Source organism: Pituophis catenifer, unplaced genomic scaffold (genome assembly GCF_029215685.1).
Source record: "Pituophis catenifer annectens isolate HBS135680 unplaced genomic scaffold, rPitCat1.0.hap2 SCAF_10, whole genome shotgun sequence".
Taxonomy (NCBI): domain Eukaryota; kingdom Metazoa; phylum Chordata; class Lepidosauria; order Squamata; family Colubridae; genus Pituophis; species Pituophis catenifer.
The window spans coordinates 5,786,373-5,803,173 of NW_027256890.1; the positions used below are offsets into that span (position 1 = coordinate 5,786,373).

Consider the following 16,801-nt stretch of genomic DNA (forward strand, 5'->3'; position numbering starts at 1 on the left):
ACTAGATATAAGTATGAACATGGACATGAACAAAGGAATGAATACAAATAAATGGGGATAATAGTACAGGGACGGTAGGCCTACAAGTGCACTTATTCACATCCCCTTTACAGACCTCTTAGGAATAGGGTGAGGTCCATGGTAGACAGTTGAAGGTTGAAGCTGTGAGGGTTTGAGACTGTAACAACGGAGTTGGGTAGAGCATTCCAGGCGTTGACCACTCTGTTGCTGAAGTCGTATTCTCAGCAATCGAGTTTGAAGCGGTTTACCTTGAGTTTGTATCAATTGTTTGTCCATGTATTATTGAAGTTGAAGCTGAAGAAGTCATTGACAGGTAAGACATTGTAGCAGACAATTTTGTGGAGTATGCTTAGATTAGATCGCAGGTGGAGCAGTTCCAGGTTGTCCAAGCCCAAAATTTCAAGCCTGGTGGCATAAGGGATTCTATTGTGAGTAGAGGATCGGAGAACTCTTCTCGTGAAATACCTCTGGACCCGCTCAATTGAGTTAATGTCCAATATACAGTGTGGATTCCAGGCAGACAAGCTGTATTCGAGAATTGGTCTGGCAAAGCAGTGGTGAAATCCAATTTTTTTTACTACCGGTTCTGTAGGCATGGCTTGGTGGGTGTGGTGTGGCTTGGTGGGCATGGCAGGGGAAGGATACCGCAAAATCTCCCTTCCCATCCCACTCCAGGGGAAGGATACTGCAAAATCTCCATTCCCACCCCACTCCAGGGGCCAGCCAGAGGTGGTATTTGCCGGTTCTCTGAACTACTCAAAATTTCTGCTACCGGTTCTCCAGAACCTGCTGGATTTCACCCCTGTGGCAAAGGTTTTGCATGCCCTAGTTAATAATATAGTGTTACCGGAGAAGAAGCTTCGGAAAATTAGGTTAACAATTCTTAATGCCTTTCTGACAAACCTCTGCCCTGGAAGATACCAAGAATCCATAGTTACCGGAATCAAAAGATTGTTTAATAACCCCGTGTTTCACGGGGTTGAAACAGCTAAGCATTCTCTCCTTTGTCTGGCTCTACTTAGCCAACTGAATGACACTTCTATTTTTCTCATCTACAATTGCAGTTTCGAACAGCCTGCCCCCCCTCCCCCCACCTTTCACAATGAGAAGCAGTAGATCCACTGCTACTCAGCTGTGCAAGTCAATAGCTTGCCCCTCCCAGGTTTATAACACTCCATCAAAAAAGGAGAATTAACTCAACTTTGTTAACTCCACAGCCTGCTCTGGGCATATCTGCTGGCTATAACGAATGTCAACTTTCATAAAGTGAAAGTTGCAAGTTCACGACGGGGGCCTTCCTGATACATAATGTATGATGGACGTTTTAATGATAAATGGAATCAAATTTTGTGGCTTAATCACTCAGATGGCTCTTTAGAAGTTGCAAGAGAAGGCTGGAGATTCCCCCCCCCCGATAGATTAAGGAAGCAGGCATTCCTGTCTTTAGGCTATCCTTAGCCCTGTCTTCTTAGATGTTTTTAATCGATCGAAATGTTCCTTTGATGATAAGAAAACCCAGCCATGGGTCGTTCCTGACAAATGGAAAGGTAAACATATTGACCAAGCTTTCACACTGTCATTGTTCATCATCTACAAGAGGTTCACCACCAATGGTTGTGGGTTTGATTCATTTCACTTTGTCCTAATTTTAATCAGGCTGAGATTTTGTTGTTAGTTGCAAAGTCGTGTCCAACCCATCGTGACCCCATGGACAACATTCCTCCAGGCCTTCCTGTCCTCTACCATCCTCCTGGAGTTTATTTTAGCTCACACCGACTGCTTCAGTGACTCCATCCAGCCACCTCGTTCTCTGCCGTCCCCTTTTTCTTTTGCTCTCCATCATTCCCAGCATTAGGCTCTTCTCTAGGTAGTCCTTCCTTCTTATTAGGTGGCCAAAGTATTTGAGTTTCCTCTTCAGGATCTGGCCTTCTAAAGAGAAGTTAGGGGTTGATCTCCTCTAGGACTGACCGGTTGGATTGCCTTGCAGTCCAAGGGACTCGCAGGAGTCTTCTCCAGCACCAGAGTTCAAGGGCCTCAATTCTTTGGCACTCAGCCTTCCTTATGGTCCAACTTTCACAGCCATCCATTGCAACTGGGAAAACCATCGCCTTGACTATACACACTTTGGTTGGCAGGGTGATGTCTCTGCTTTTTAAAATGCTGTCTAGATTTGCCATAGGTTTCATCCCCAGGAGCAAGCACCTTTTAATTTCTTGGCTGTAGTCCCCATATGCGGTGATCTTGGAGCCCAGGAAAATAAAATCTGTCACTACCTCCATTTCTTCCCCATCTTCCCCTTCCTTCCTTCCTTCCTTCCTTCCTTCCTTCCTTCCTTCCTTCCTTCCTCCTCTTCCCTTCCTTCCTTCCTCCTCCTCCCTTCCATCCATCCTTCCTTCCTTCCTCCCTCCCTCCCCCTTCCTTCCTTCTTTCCTTCCTCCCTTCCTCTGGGGTCCTTGGTGCTCTTTGAGCTTGGTTGTTTTCCTGCAGACATTTTATCACCAAGCTAGGTAGCATCATCAATGCTAGAAGGGAGTGGGATTTGCTCCCGATTTATTCCCCAACACAATTCCTCCAATTAAGGAACTACCAACTCAACAAACAACCTAATCAAGGAACCCCTAAGACCATGCCCACTAACACTGATGGGGCAAGCCACTTGTCTATAGACAGAGCAGCCCCACTCTCTTCTAGCACGGATGAAGTTACCTAGTTGGATCATGAAATATCTGCATGAAAACAACAACCTCAGAGAGCACTAAGAACAACAACCACCTCCTCCTCCTCCTCCTCCTCCTCCTCCTCCTCCTCCTCCTCCTCCTCCTCCTCCTCCTCCTCCTCCTCCTCCTCCTCCTCCTCCTCTCCGTTCTACCAGTGATGATGTTCCCTAGTTGGGTAATGAAATATCTGCAAGAAAACCAGTTCAGAGAACTTCAAGGACCCCAAAGATGCAACGCTATCCACACTCCTCATCCAATTTATACAATATTAGGGACTAGATAGTCCTGGAAACCACGTAGGGGGCGTGGATTTTTTTTTTAAAGACTTAGCTTTACCTTTCATCTTTTAATAACGTTCATTTTCAAGAGCTGCCCTTCATGTTTCCCTTTGAAGAAATCTGGCCTGGAAGTACGAGGCGATTTCAAAAGAATGAATTAGAACCCCAGTAAGAAGGATCATAGCTAATCACCAAAAGAACATACTCTTCAGCCCTGGCCTTCCTTTATTTCTTAGTCACAGCCTTGACAGGTGTTTGCATTTTATCCTTGACATGGCGGCGCAGTTTTTCCCAAAATATAAGCTGCTCGGAGACCATCTTATACATGGGAAAGGTCCTTCCAAACTCAGCTGATAACAACATCCAGAGATGCAATGAGCACCATCTGCAAAACGATTTTCTGTCTGAGCTTATAAACGATCCCACAGTCACAACAACTCACAAGTGCCTATTAATGATGACAGACAGGAGCTTAGTCAACACTTCACTCCAATGGAGGGCATTAAAGTGCTCGGGCGGGAAAAAAAATCATAGAAAACCCATCGAAACCGAGAGCATGCAACTCCGGGAGCCTCTTCAACTGACTTTGGTCGATTGGAAATCTATTCTTCTCTCTCCTGGCCCAGATAAAGGAAGCAGAAAGAGTCTCTGGTCTCGTGTCCTGGAGCTGTTTAGTTGTAGTTTTCAAGGAGAGGTGGACATGTCAAGGAAATTCAGATTTCATCCATTACTGAGTTCATTATGCTAAGACATAATGTTGCTTACTTGTAACCAGCAATTGTGGCTTGGAAAAGCATGGCTTATGACTTAATGTGATGTGAACCCTCCTATTTTGGCCCATTCCATAAACTATCATCATCTTCTTTTAACGACCTCATAATCCGTTGTGGGGTGGAGTCTTGGGCAACTGAATGGAGCTGAGTGTTTACTGGCCGGATGCCTTTCCTGTCGCCAATGCGGAGTTTTGTTCAGCAGATATATTCTCATTGTGCCCAGAGAGAGAAATATCTGCCTCTGCCTAGGATCGAACTCACAGCCTCCTGATTGTGAGGCGAGAGCTCCACCTCTAAGTCACCGCACCACTCCCATTCCATAAACCATGATTAATACAAATAGTGCCCAAGCATGTTAAACTGCCCAACCTCTTTGGCCTAAACAGAAGGATCAATTCTGAGTCTCAATTTTGCATTCAGAAGAGTTCCAAGATCCATCTTTAGCATCTCTAGAGAAAACAATGTAGTAGACTCAGCCGCCCTGAGTCTCCGGAGAAGGGCAGCATATAAATCGAACCAATAAATAAATAAATAAATAGAGTATCTAATTCGCAATGTGGTTTTCTTCATTTTTAGCTTAGCTTAGATCCTTCTGCTGGTTGGACCCATCATGGCACTTATGCTAGGGCCATTCCATAACATCTGTTGAACTCTGTTGTCTCCCTCTCACAATCCTGTCTGCTCAACATTTCAAGACGAGGGAGTCAATCTTGAACACAAAAGAGGGGGGTTCAACCTATACTCCAAAGCACCTGAAAGCAGAACACGAAGCAAACGATGGAAACTAATCAAGGAGAGAAGCAACCTAGAACTAAGGAGAAATTTCTTGACAGGGAGAACAATAAATCAATGAAATGACTTGCCTCCAGAAGTTGTGAATGCTCCAACACTGGAAGTTTTGAAGAAGAGATTGGACAGCCATTTGTCTGAAATGATATGGGATTTCCTGCTTGAGCAGGGGGTTGGACTAGAAAAAAAAAACAGAGTTGGAAGGGACCTCAGAGGTCCTCTAGTCCAACCCCCTGCACAAGCAGGAGATCCTAATCCATTGCAGAGAAATGGCTGTCCAATCTCTTCTTAAAAACCTCCAGGGTTGGAGAACCAGTGATGGGGTTTCAAATTTTTTACTACCAGTTCTGTGGGTGTGGCTCGGTGGGCGTGGCATAGCTTGGTGGGTGTGGCAGGGGAAGGATACTGTAAAATCTCCATTCCCACCCCACTCCAGGGGAAGGTTACTGCAAAATCCCCATTTCTTCTCAATCAGCTGGGACTTGGGAGGCAGAGAATAGATGGGGACAGGGCCAGTCAGAGGTGGTATTTACCGATTCTTCAAACTACTCCAAATTTCCACTACCGGTTCTCCAGAACTGGTCAGAACCTGCTGAAACCCATCTCTGTGGAGGACCCATAACTTTTATAGGCAAGCTGTTCCGCTGGTTAATTGTCTTCACTGTTAGAAAGTTTCTCCTTAGTTCTAAATTGCGTCTCTCCTGGATTAGTTTCCACCCATTGCTTCTTGTCCTACCCTCAGGTGCTTTGGAGAATAGGCTGACCCTCTCTTCTTTGTGGCAGATACTGGAACACTGCTATCGTGTCACCCCGTAGTCCTTCTTTTCTCTAGATTGGCCATGCCCAATTCCTGCAACCGTTCTTCATACATTTCAGCCTACAGCCCCCTAATCATCTTTGTCACTGTTTTCTGCACTCTTTCCAGAGTCTCAACATGTTTTTTGTTTTTGTTTTTTTAAATTTGATTTGTATGCCGCCCTTCTCCGGAGATTCAGGGCGGCTTACAGTGCATTAAGCAATAGCCTTCATACTTTTGTATATTTATACAAAAATATATTTTTGTATATTTTTGTATAAAAAATATATATTTGTATACAAAGTCAGCTTATTGCCCCCACAAACTGGGTTTTTGGGGTGGGGGAGTACCTGGCTTGCTTCCAGCAAATGCAATAAATTTGTACTCCCAATAAATTTGTACTCCTCCAAGGCCCTGTCCAACTCTGTTATTCTGTTATTCTGCTATTCTATTATTCTTTTTACAGCTCTCAAATTAGGGAGGGTCCCTTCTAAGATATTTGGCACACCCGGAAGTCCTGCTTTGGGCTAAGCAGTCTTTTATCTGACTTTTCCCTTGGTTGTGTTGCATTTCCCTATCTTCCAAGGTCAGATATTACAAATATCTGGAAAGAGAAAGCACTCCCCGATATAACAAGCTGATAGTTGTTCAGAGATTCATTTGTTAGCAGGAGTCAAATGGATTTTTTTTTTTTGCTCCATCCGGTTAGAACATTAATAAAGCTATACAGATCTCATTTATTTGCACAAACTAGGCTAAGATGCCCATTGTTTGCCTATGTGCCTTAAAGTACTTAGTTATTCGCTGGAGCAACATTCTGGTATTAAGAAGGAAATCTCATAAGCTGGTATGTTTTTCAGTCGAGTTTTAGAAGTTGCAGTGTGTGAGATCAGACTCTGTGGCAATGAACTGTAGCCCACTTTGCTCTTTTTCGAAAAGGTTTGGTGAAATTGAATGTGATTCCTTTGCAATAAGCAACGTCGAATCTTTGCAATTCCTGAATCTGGCTTGTCAAAATGGACGGAGAAGAGAACACGTATCTCCCAGGGTTTCACGAATCCATTATTAAAGAGGAAAAGTAAAGTTTAGCAAACAAGAAAGAAGGAAGGAGGAAAGGAAAGGAAAGGAAAGGAAAGGAAAGGAAAGGAAAGGAAAGGAAAGGAAAGGAAAGGAAAGGAAAGGAAAGGAAAGGAAAGTGTCACAAGTAAATGCCTTATTCTCCAATATGTAAATAGTATATGAACGGGATATCAGGGGTTAATTTATTCTTCGCTTCTTAATGTATTCATATTTCACCACTCCCATATCTAGCTCCACCCATTGTATATATAAGGAGCTGCACGCACTCATTCCTTGCTTCTATCTGTGAATATTCAGTGAATATAGAATGCCTCATGTAAATAAAGAGAGATATATTTGAACTCTTAATTCTCAAATGATTTATTGAGTCTGAAAATATTGCAACAAGCTGGTAGCAGAGGATGGTTGAATTGACTCAATAAAAACTTAAATATGTCTAAGAGAGATAGGCCCAACACCAGGGCATACAGCAAAGAAATGGAAATGGATCAAGAAATAATCGATGAATCCGCAAATGCGATTTCGAGAGAATCTGAAGAATACACCACTGAAGACGAAGAAATAATAAATGAAAATGATGACCGAGAGGAAAACAAAATAGAAAACAACGAACTCAGGTCAGAGATATTAAAACTGTTAAAAAGCCAGAAGAACGATGAAAGCCTCATCGCGAACCTCCAAGATATGCTGAAAAACAGCGGAGCAGCGAGAGAGAAGCACATCGCTACTGAAAAGCCAAAAGATTCAAAAATAGTGAGTGATACGATTACAGACAAAAACGCTGTGAAGAAGAAGAACGGTGATCCCGCGCAAAATTTCGAATGGCAGCCATCTTGGTTTCAACAGACCTCCAGGGTGAGCGAAGCAGAGCCAATCAGAAAACTTGATTCAAAATTTCTGGCGCGAAAGACATTACTAGATAACGAAAATGAAAAAGAAAAGTCAAACACCTCAGAAGGATCAGAATCGGAAAGTGAAGGTGATTCAACAGACACACAAATAAAGTCAGCAATGAAAACGCTTTTTGCTGCATTTGGACCGAAACTAAAGATTACCAAAAAATCAACTAGAAGGCAAGCAAACAAGCCAACGCCTCAAAATCTACCCGCTCCCATCCTGACGACGAGAGCACCGACGCCTGAACCCAGAGAGCCCTGCAGATACCGCCCCACACCGCAGATCGATGCAAGCACCAACGCTCTCAAAAGAAGAAAAAGAACAACCGCCATCGTCAGGACTCCCAAGATCGAGCCGGAGACCGATTCATCTGAGGAGGAGCAGAGCGAGCGAGCCACAACGACGAGAACCTCTCACGACGACTCCAGGAATGAAATGAGCAACGTGCATGCGCAAGACCACGCAGACGGCCCAGGAAGACATGAGTTGCTGAAAGGATCGTGCAGACTCGTTGCGAGCATTCCCACGCCGTTTTGTAATTTCCAGCATTTACGAGACCACGGACAACCCCCGGTTGTAAGTAATGGACCCAATAATGTCGGAAACTTGCCCAGTGACTTCCCAAAGCTGAGAATAGATGGCATTAATTTACAAGAATGGTATCAGCAGCTCCAGGTTGTCTTTATGAAAGAAAACTTACTGTTTTTTATCACTAATCCCCCAAAAAGACCTTGGACTCTAAAGCTAGACTGCTTACACCATAGAGCATTTTTCTTATTAATTTCTAGTGTATCTCCAGCAATGTATCACAGCATTAAGCAAAATCTGACTGTCTCAGAAATTATTCAATGCATGTTCAATTTGTTTCACAGTGATAGTGTAGCTACTACCACAAGAATGTCTAAAGATTTCTTTTCTTCTAGGATAAAACCAGGGGTTTCCATAAGTGAACATTTAATATCTTTAAACAAAATTAGAGCTGAACTGCATTTAAGGGGGGAGGTGATTTCAGACCAAACGATGAAAAGTGTTATCATCAACTCACTTGACCCATCATGGGATAATTATATGTCACATTTAGACACAATCAATCTAGGATACTTATCCATAGAAAGTCTATCCAATAAGTTAATAGCTGAAGACAATTCAAGGAGGAGTCGCTCTAACAATCACATTGAACACAAACCATATAGAAAGGTAGCTTTTCAAGAAAGATATCATGAAACATTTAGATGCCACAACTGTGGATCCAAGGAATACAATAGGAGAGATTGCCCTAAAATTTCAAAAGAAAGACATAGGTCAGAACACAGAAATAAATAAAACTATAGACAGTCTTCCATTGATAGACATAGATATAGAAGCCCACCAAATTATAAAGAGCATAGAGGGGGCAGAGATAATTCAAAGGATAGAAAATCTGGTTCACTGAATGGACTAAACAAACAAGACAACACTAACACACAACAAACTGAGAACAATAATTGGCTTATTGATTCTGGAGCAACTAATCATACCACTAATAATAAAAGTATATTATCTTCATTTGTAGAAGATAAATTTGTAATAAAGGTAGCTAACCAAGAAAAAGTCCAAGTAATAGGTAGAGGGAATGTAACCTTACCTGGCCTAGGAAAAATAGAGGGGGTATTACTAATACCTGAAATACCTCATAACATACTAAGTGCCATAAAACTAAGCAGAGATTCAGATATTAATATTGTGTTTTCAAAAGGAAAAGCGACATTGGAGAAAAATAAAATAGATATAGGTACAGTAATGATTAAAGGAGGCCTACCTTATTTAATAACTAAGGAGAAATGGTTACACAACATTGATTCAAATATGGAAGATTGTATTGAACTAGATAATGGAAACATTAGTAACAGTGACAATGATGAATGTAAAGTAGATCATAATCACAAGGATACTCATAATGAGAAAAAACCAAAAATAGGTAAGCCAATTCATGATGAGTGTGCTCATGTTTTACATAGGAAGTTAGGACATGCCAGTTTTCCTGTAGTACAAAAGATGACTGAACACGCAGAAGGTGTTAAAATAAAAAATTGTGAAAACTATTTGGAATGCTCAGTATGTAAGTCTACAAAACTAAAAACTAGTCCCAGGCCTAGAAAATCAACAAGGTCAACCAACAAAATTTTTGATTTAGTACACATGGACCTGGTTGGTCCACTAACTCCATCAATCACTTATAAAAAACGTTACTTCTTAACCATTGTGGACGATTATAGTCGTTATGGATTTGTTTACACATTAAAACATAAAGATGAAACTTTTCAGATATTTAAAGAATTTTACAAACGCGTAGAAACACAACACAATATCAAAATAAAACAAATCATGACAGATAGGGGATGTGAATTCATGTCTAAGGAATTCTCCCAATGGCTGAAGGACAAAGGAATGTTACATTACACATCTAGCCCATTTTCTGCATTCCAGAACGGAGTTGTAGAGAGAAAGAACTGAACATTACAAACCATGATTAGATGCACATTGGAAGATGCTGGCTTAAGCAAACAATTCTGGTCAGAAGCCCTACAATATTCCAATTACACACAAAATAGAACTTGGTCCAGCATTGTAAATAAGACACCATATGAAGTGATGTATAATAGGAAACCAAAATTAGCACACATGCACATATTTGGAGTCACTGCAGACGTACACATACCTAAACAATTAAGAAGAAAAGGAGAAAATGTGTCTAGAAGACTTAGATTTATGGGATATGAGACAGGTACAAAAGGATACAGATTCATTGATAATAATAACAAATTTATAGTTTCCAGAACAGCTGTGTTCCATGAACAGGCCAACTGGTCTAAAATACATCTTAATGAAATATTCCCAAGCAACAACACAGGTACAAAACCCCAAGAGAAAAGAACTATAGAAAAGCAAAATGACAACAAACATAGAAACAAAACCAAAACATGGACAAACAGTCAACACAAAATAAAGACAGATACATTAACAAAAAAGGAAGCAAGATATTTGCATGATAATAATAGTAAACCTGAAAAAACAATTAGAAATACCAGAAATCAAATGCCAAATAAGTACAAGGATTATATAATGCATATGAATGGAGAATCAACGACACCTAATACATATGAGGAAGTGTTAAAACTTCCTCCTAAAGAAAAAGAAAAATGGGAATCAGCAATGACAAAAGAGATGGAAAGTTTACAAGGATTAGATGTATTTACACCTGCAATTGCACCAAAGGACAAAGCTATCATTGGCACTAGGTGGATATATAAAATTAAAAATTTAGAGGGAGGCAATACTCTATACAAGGCTAGATTAGTTGCACAAGGTTATGCACAGAAATATCCCGAGGATTATACTGACACATACTCCCCCACAGTAAGAACTGAGAGTGTCAAAACAGCTCTAGTTGTAGCATCAGCACTCAATCTCGATGTATTCCAATATGACATACAGACTGCGTATTTACACGCAAAATTAGATAAGGAAATATATGTAAGAGCACCCCACAGTCAATACACAAACAAGAATGAGACTTGGTTATTAAACAAAAGTTTAAACGGGTTAAAACAATCTGGTAAACGATGGTATGATTGTTTAGTAAAAGTACTTAAAACTATGGATTTCAGTGCTACTACTGCTGATAACTGTTTCTTTGTTAAAAAGGGTGATGATTCCATAGAATTTGTATTGATCTATGTGGATGACATTTTGTACATAGGTAAACATAAAGAAAGAAGAGAAACATTTGTAACAAAGCTAAATGAACATTTTTCACTGAAATCTTTGGGCAAAGTAAATAAGTATCTTGGTGTTCAAATTAGTAAAACTAGAAGAGGATTCAAGCTTTCTCAGAGAGATAAGATCATAGAGCTCTTGAACAAATGTAATCTAAGCGATGCTAAACCCTGTGACATTCCTATGCAGACTGATTTTTTAAGGAATGCAGATGAATCATCCCCTGAGTTCAAAGATAACACATTCTATAGATCAATCATAGGTTCCCTTCTTTACATTTCCAATTGGACCAGACCTGATATCGCTTTACCCCTCAATTTATTGTCCAGACATGTCAGCAAACCAACAATGTACCATTGGGAAGCTGTCAAAAGGATATTAAGATATTTAAAGAATACCTTAGATTTTTGTTTGATATTAGAGCCTAATAATGTCAAGGAGCCAAACCTCACATGTTACGCAGATGCACATTGGGCTGGAGACACTTCATGCAGTAAAAGTACATCTGGTTATATATTCCTCCTTAACGGTTGTCCAGTTTACTGGTACACTGGCAAACAAGATTTAGTGGCCACTTCAACAACAGAAGCAGAATATGTTTGTCTATCTAAAGCAGCAAATAACCTTGTATGGTTTAATGACTTAATTTCTGACATTTGGAAAAAACCCACCTTGCCTTTTATCATGCATGAAGATAATAAAGCGGCTATCGAAATATCTAGATCTGACGCCATTGGACAAAGGTCCAGACATATAGATATAAAATTTAAACATGTGAGACAGTTATCTCAGGATGGATTTATTAAAGCGGTACATTGTGAGACATCAGAACAATTAGCTGACATATTAACAAAACCTTTGCCATCTAAACAACATAAATACCTGACTTCTAAGTTATATGTTTTGTATTGTCCTGAATCTGAATGTAATTGGTGTAGCATATCGAATCGGCATTTAGAGGGGGATTTGTCACAAGTAAATGCCTTATTCTCCAATATGTAAATAGTATATGAACGGGATATCAGGGGTTAATTTATTCTTCACTTCTTAATGTATTCATATTTCACCACTCCCATATCTAGCTCCACCCATTGTATATATAAGGAGCTGCACGCACTCATTCCTTGCTTCTATCTGTGAATATTCAGTGAATATAGAATGCCTCATGTAAATAAAGAGAGATATATTTGAACTCTTAATTCTTAAATGATTTATTGAGTCTGATCCTGAAAATATTGCAACAGAAAGGAAAGGAAAGGAAAGGAAAGGAAAGGAAAGGAAAGGAAAGGAAAGGAAAGGAAAGGAAAGGAAAGGAAAGGAAAGGAAAGGAAAGGAAAGGAAAGGAAAGAAGGAAAGGAAAGGAAAGGAAAGGAAAGGAAGGAAGAAGGAAGGAAGAGAGGGAGGGAGGGAGGAACAGGAAAAGGAGAAGGGAAAGCAGAAGCAGAAACAGAAGCAGAAGCAGAGTTCTAGGAACTGTTGTGGATTCTCTTTCCAAGTAACATACCCACAGCAAGCAAAACTCCATGTCAGGTAGATTCCTCAAAGAATTGCTTTACTGGATATGCCATATTGTCACCGGCTGGTAAAAACCGAGTCTAAATATTCCCGCAGTTTTTACCTAATTAAAAGTGGAAGTTTTTCACTTTCTCAAAACAATCAGTCACACGGTCCAATCAGGATACAGTCCAGTTGCTAGGTGACCTCAGTCCCCTCCTTCCAAGCACCTGCTGGAACGTCCTTGGTTCCCAAGAGAAAGTATTTTGTTTTGACTACAAACCCCCAGTTAGCTCTACTCCCCCCCCCCATTCGCTTTTCCTTAGTTTCCTTAGTGGTGGCAGCTCTGAAGCCTCAAAATGACCTCAGTAAGATCAGCTTCAGGGTGGTCTATTTCGAAGATCTGACAAACCAGTGGTGAAATGTAAAATTTGTTACTACTGGTTCTGTGGGCATGGCTTGGTAATGTGACTGGGTGGGCATGGCCAACTTTATTTTTTTAACTTTTAAAAGCATTTGTTCTACAACCTCTAATCGTCAGAGGCTTTTGTTTTCTTTTAAAAGCTTTTTTTTTGCTTTTAAAAGAAAAAAAAAGCCTCTGACGATCAGGCAATCCAGCTGGGATCGTCTAGGTTGTAGAAAAAATGCTTTTAAAAGCCTCTGACGATCGCAGCTGAGCCGAGTGATCATCAGAGGCTTTTTTTTTTCACTTTTAAAAGCATTTTTTCAGCTGAAGAAAAAATGCTTTTAAAAGTAAAAAAAAAAAGCCTCTGATGATCGCACGGCTCAGCTGGGCATGGGGGGGTGGGCAGGGATTTTTGCTACCGGTTCTCCGAACCACCCGCCTTTCATCGCTACCAGATCGGGCGATCCAGTCCGAACCGGGAGCATTTCATCCTTGTGACAAACCATGACAGCCTCCAACATATCCAAATAAAATTCATATCTGAGGGTCCTTGAGACCTAGAAAAGTCCCAGCTGTGAAAACAAAGAAGAGGAAAAGAGAACAAATGAAATCAGGATAAAGTACGAATGTCAAGATTGCCCCTTTAACTGTCCATCTTCAAACCAGAAGCTCAAGCAAAGCCCACACGAGTTTCTAGTTATCTTTTCCAAAACAGGTGGCTGTTACATTTTTATGCTACACATTTGTTATAGGGGAATAGCATTCCTATAGCAGAAATTAGCCAAAAATGAATTCTGGGCAACTCTGCATAAGAACCACAATCTTCTGGAACCGTACTCCCCCCCCCTTCTCATTATAATTTGACTGGTTTGCAAGTTTTATAGAACACATATATCTCAAACCGAGCCCAATTGGCAGCTGTGGGCAATTGTTAAGTATTGGCTAAATAATGGGAAGGTGAGCGAGGACTTTCTATTTCCAACTAATTATGGAGATGGAGAAGAGATGCCAGAATCCCAGGGAAAGGAAAAGAACCATCTATTATATGACTTTCCTTGGATGGCTGCTTAATAAAGACATTTATTTGCAGAACGTTATTCAATGTGGGGGGAGGGAGGAACTGTCATTATTTTCTCACCCTAGGAAGCTCAGTTGCCTTCTAAGAGTTGGGATTTTAAACATGAATGCTGAGCATCCGAGTTTAAATGTTAGAATGCAGTCCAATGTCAGGTGGCGAGAACCACGAAGGACACCAGAAATTGCTCAAAGTAGCTTCTTTATTGTCATTCGCCTGTAGACAGGAATCTTGCCAGACTAAAGTACTCTTTGCATAACTGTTAGATAAACACTTTGAAGATTTAGGGTGGATCCCTTGGGGGCACTTTCTGCATGCCAATGAATTATGCAACACAGCGCTGGATTCCACCACACCCAATCAGTATTGTGTAGGAATATTGTTGGTCCTTGCGCTGAGCTTGTTCTATCACAATGTTGTTCGCTTATTTTTGTATACCTCCCAGTTATACCAACCACAACAATGAAGATTTGATTTGACTGTGATTTGAAGAGGATAGCTTCCTCTCAGGAGATGTTCCCTAAATTGGATTCCAGTCCCCATAATCCTCAGCCAGTGTATCCACAGGCATCTAGTTGATGCAGAGGATAGGTGGATGTCCTCTTTTTCATCCTGCAATTCCTTTCTCCAGGGTTTAGCTACAGGGGTGGGCTTCAAAAATTTTAGCAAGGGGTTCTCTACCCAGTTGCTAGGTGGGTGTGGCCCTGGTGGGCGTGGCCTAGGCAGCCTCTTGCACCATGGCAGGAGGGGGGCATTTTTGCCCTCCCTGGGCTCTGGAGCAGTGATGCGATTCAATTTTTTTTACTACCAGTTCTGTGGACGTAGCTTGATGGGCATGGCATGGCTTGGTGGGAGTGGCTTGGTGGGCGTGGCAGGGGAAGACTACTGTAAAATCTCCATTCCCTCCCCACTCCAGGGGAAGGTTACTGCAAAATCCCCATTTCCTTCCAATAAGCTGGGACTCAGGAGGCATAGAATAGATGGGGGCAAAGCCAGTCAGAGGTGCTATTTACCGGTTCTCCAACCTACTCAAAATTTCCACTACCGGTTCTCCGGAACTGGTCAGAATCTGCTGAATACCACCTCTGCTCCTGAGACTTTCCTTGAGCCTTTGGGAGGACAAAAACGGCCTCCCCAGGCTCCGGAGGCCCTCTGGTGGCCAGAAATGGTCCCGTTTCCGGCCGTCCTGAACTTCCAGTAGGCCCATTTTTTGCCCTCCTTGAGCCTCCGCACATGCCCTGCCCTTACCTGCATCCAAAACGAGCCACGCGGGGACTCCTGGGAGGGGCAGGGTGGGGTCGGCGGGGCCAGCCAGTTCTCCAAACTGCACAGAATCTTAGCTAGAGATTCTCCCGAACTCCTGTGAACCCCCAGCAGCCCACCTCTCTTTAGCTAGCTTCCCTTCAATCCCAAGGGATATTGAGTTCAAACTATGTTTTTTTCCCCGAAGAACACCTTTTAAGAGCATTTGGGGGAGGAAGATTACTTTGTTATACTTCATAATATCTGAGATATTAGCGCTTTGGGAGAATAATTATATGGAGCCTAAAATGTGATTTTTATGGGAAAGGACTATAAAAGGCTCTCGAGTCGGGGACATGTTTTGCATACAAAAGGCTCAAAGTCAGCCTTCAGCAAAGCATCCCTTAATACATATATATTCAAAGGGGGAGAAGAGAGAATCGCACAGGAGGCAATCGCACGAGGCGCTCCCACGTAACACCTCTCCTGCGTGAGCTGCACTGGCTCCCAGTGGTCTTCCGGGTGCGCTTCAAGGTGTTGGTTCTCACCTTTAAAGCTCTCCATGGCATAGGGCCGGGATACCTGCGAGACTGCCTGCTGCTACTGATAACCTCCCACCGGCCAGTACGCTCGCACAGAGAGGGCCTCCTCGGGGTGCCGTTGGCCAAGCAATGTCAGCTGGCAGCCCCCAGGGGGAGAGCCTTCTCTGTGGGGGCACCCGCCCTGTGGAATGAGCTACTTCCTGAAATACGACTGATCCCGGACCTCTGTTTCCGAAAGGCCCTGAAGACTTTTTTATTCCAACAAGCTGGCCTAGCTGAAATGGTTTTAATGGGGTTTTTAAATTTTCGATTTTATTGATTCTGGGTTTTAAATTGGGAACTTTTCAATTTTGCAGATCTGAGATTTTAAATTGGAAATGCCGACGATTTAATTTATTTTAGTTTTTTCTTAACTTTTGTACTATATGTGTTTTAAGTTTGGCTGTCCACCGCCCTGAGTCCCCCTGTGGAGAAGGGCGGTATATAAGTTGAATTAATAAATAAACTTGAAATAATTCTGAGTTACATGCAGGGGTGGGCTTCAAAAATTTTAGCAAGGGGTTCTCTTCCTGGTTGCTGGGTGGGCGTGGCCTAGTCGTCCTCCTGCACCACAGCAGGTGGTGGTGCCATTTTTGCACTCCCCGGGCTCCGGAGGCTTAACTCAAGCCTCCGGGAGGGCGGAAATGGCCTCCCCAGGCTCCGGAGGCCCCCTGGAGGCTGTAAACCCTCCCTGAACTTCCAGTAGGCCCATTTTTCGCCCTCCCCAAGCCTCCGTGCGTACTCTGCACTTACCTGCATCTAAATCGGACCGTGTGGGGGACTCCTAGGAAGGGAGGGGTGGGCAGGGCCAGCCAGGAGTGGGATTTGGGGGTTCTCTGAACTGCACAGAATCTTGGTGATCTACTTTCCTGATGCAGTCTTTTTATTATTTTCAT

At 42.1% G+C, this 16,801-nt stretch overlaps 1 protein-coding gene across 1 annotated transcript in view; it reads left to right on the top strand.

Annotated features, from left to right (window-relative positions):
* ADGRD1 (adhesion G protein-coupled receptor D1) overlaps window positions 1–16,801 on the top strand; it is a 205,860-nt gene that overhangs the window by 160,533 nt on the left and 28,526 nt on the right. The window lies entirely within an intron of this gene.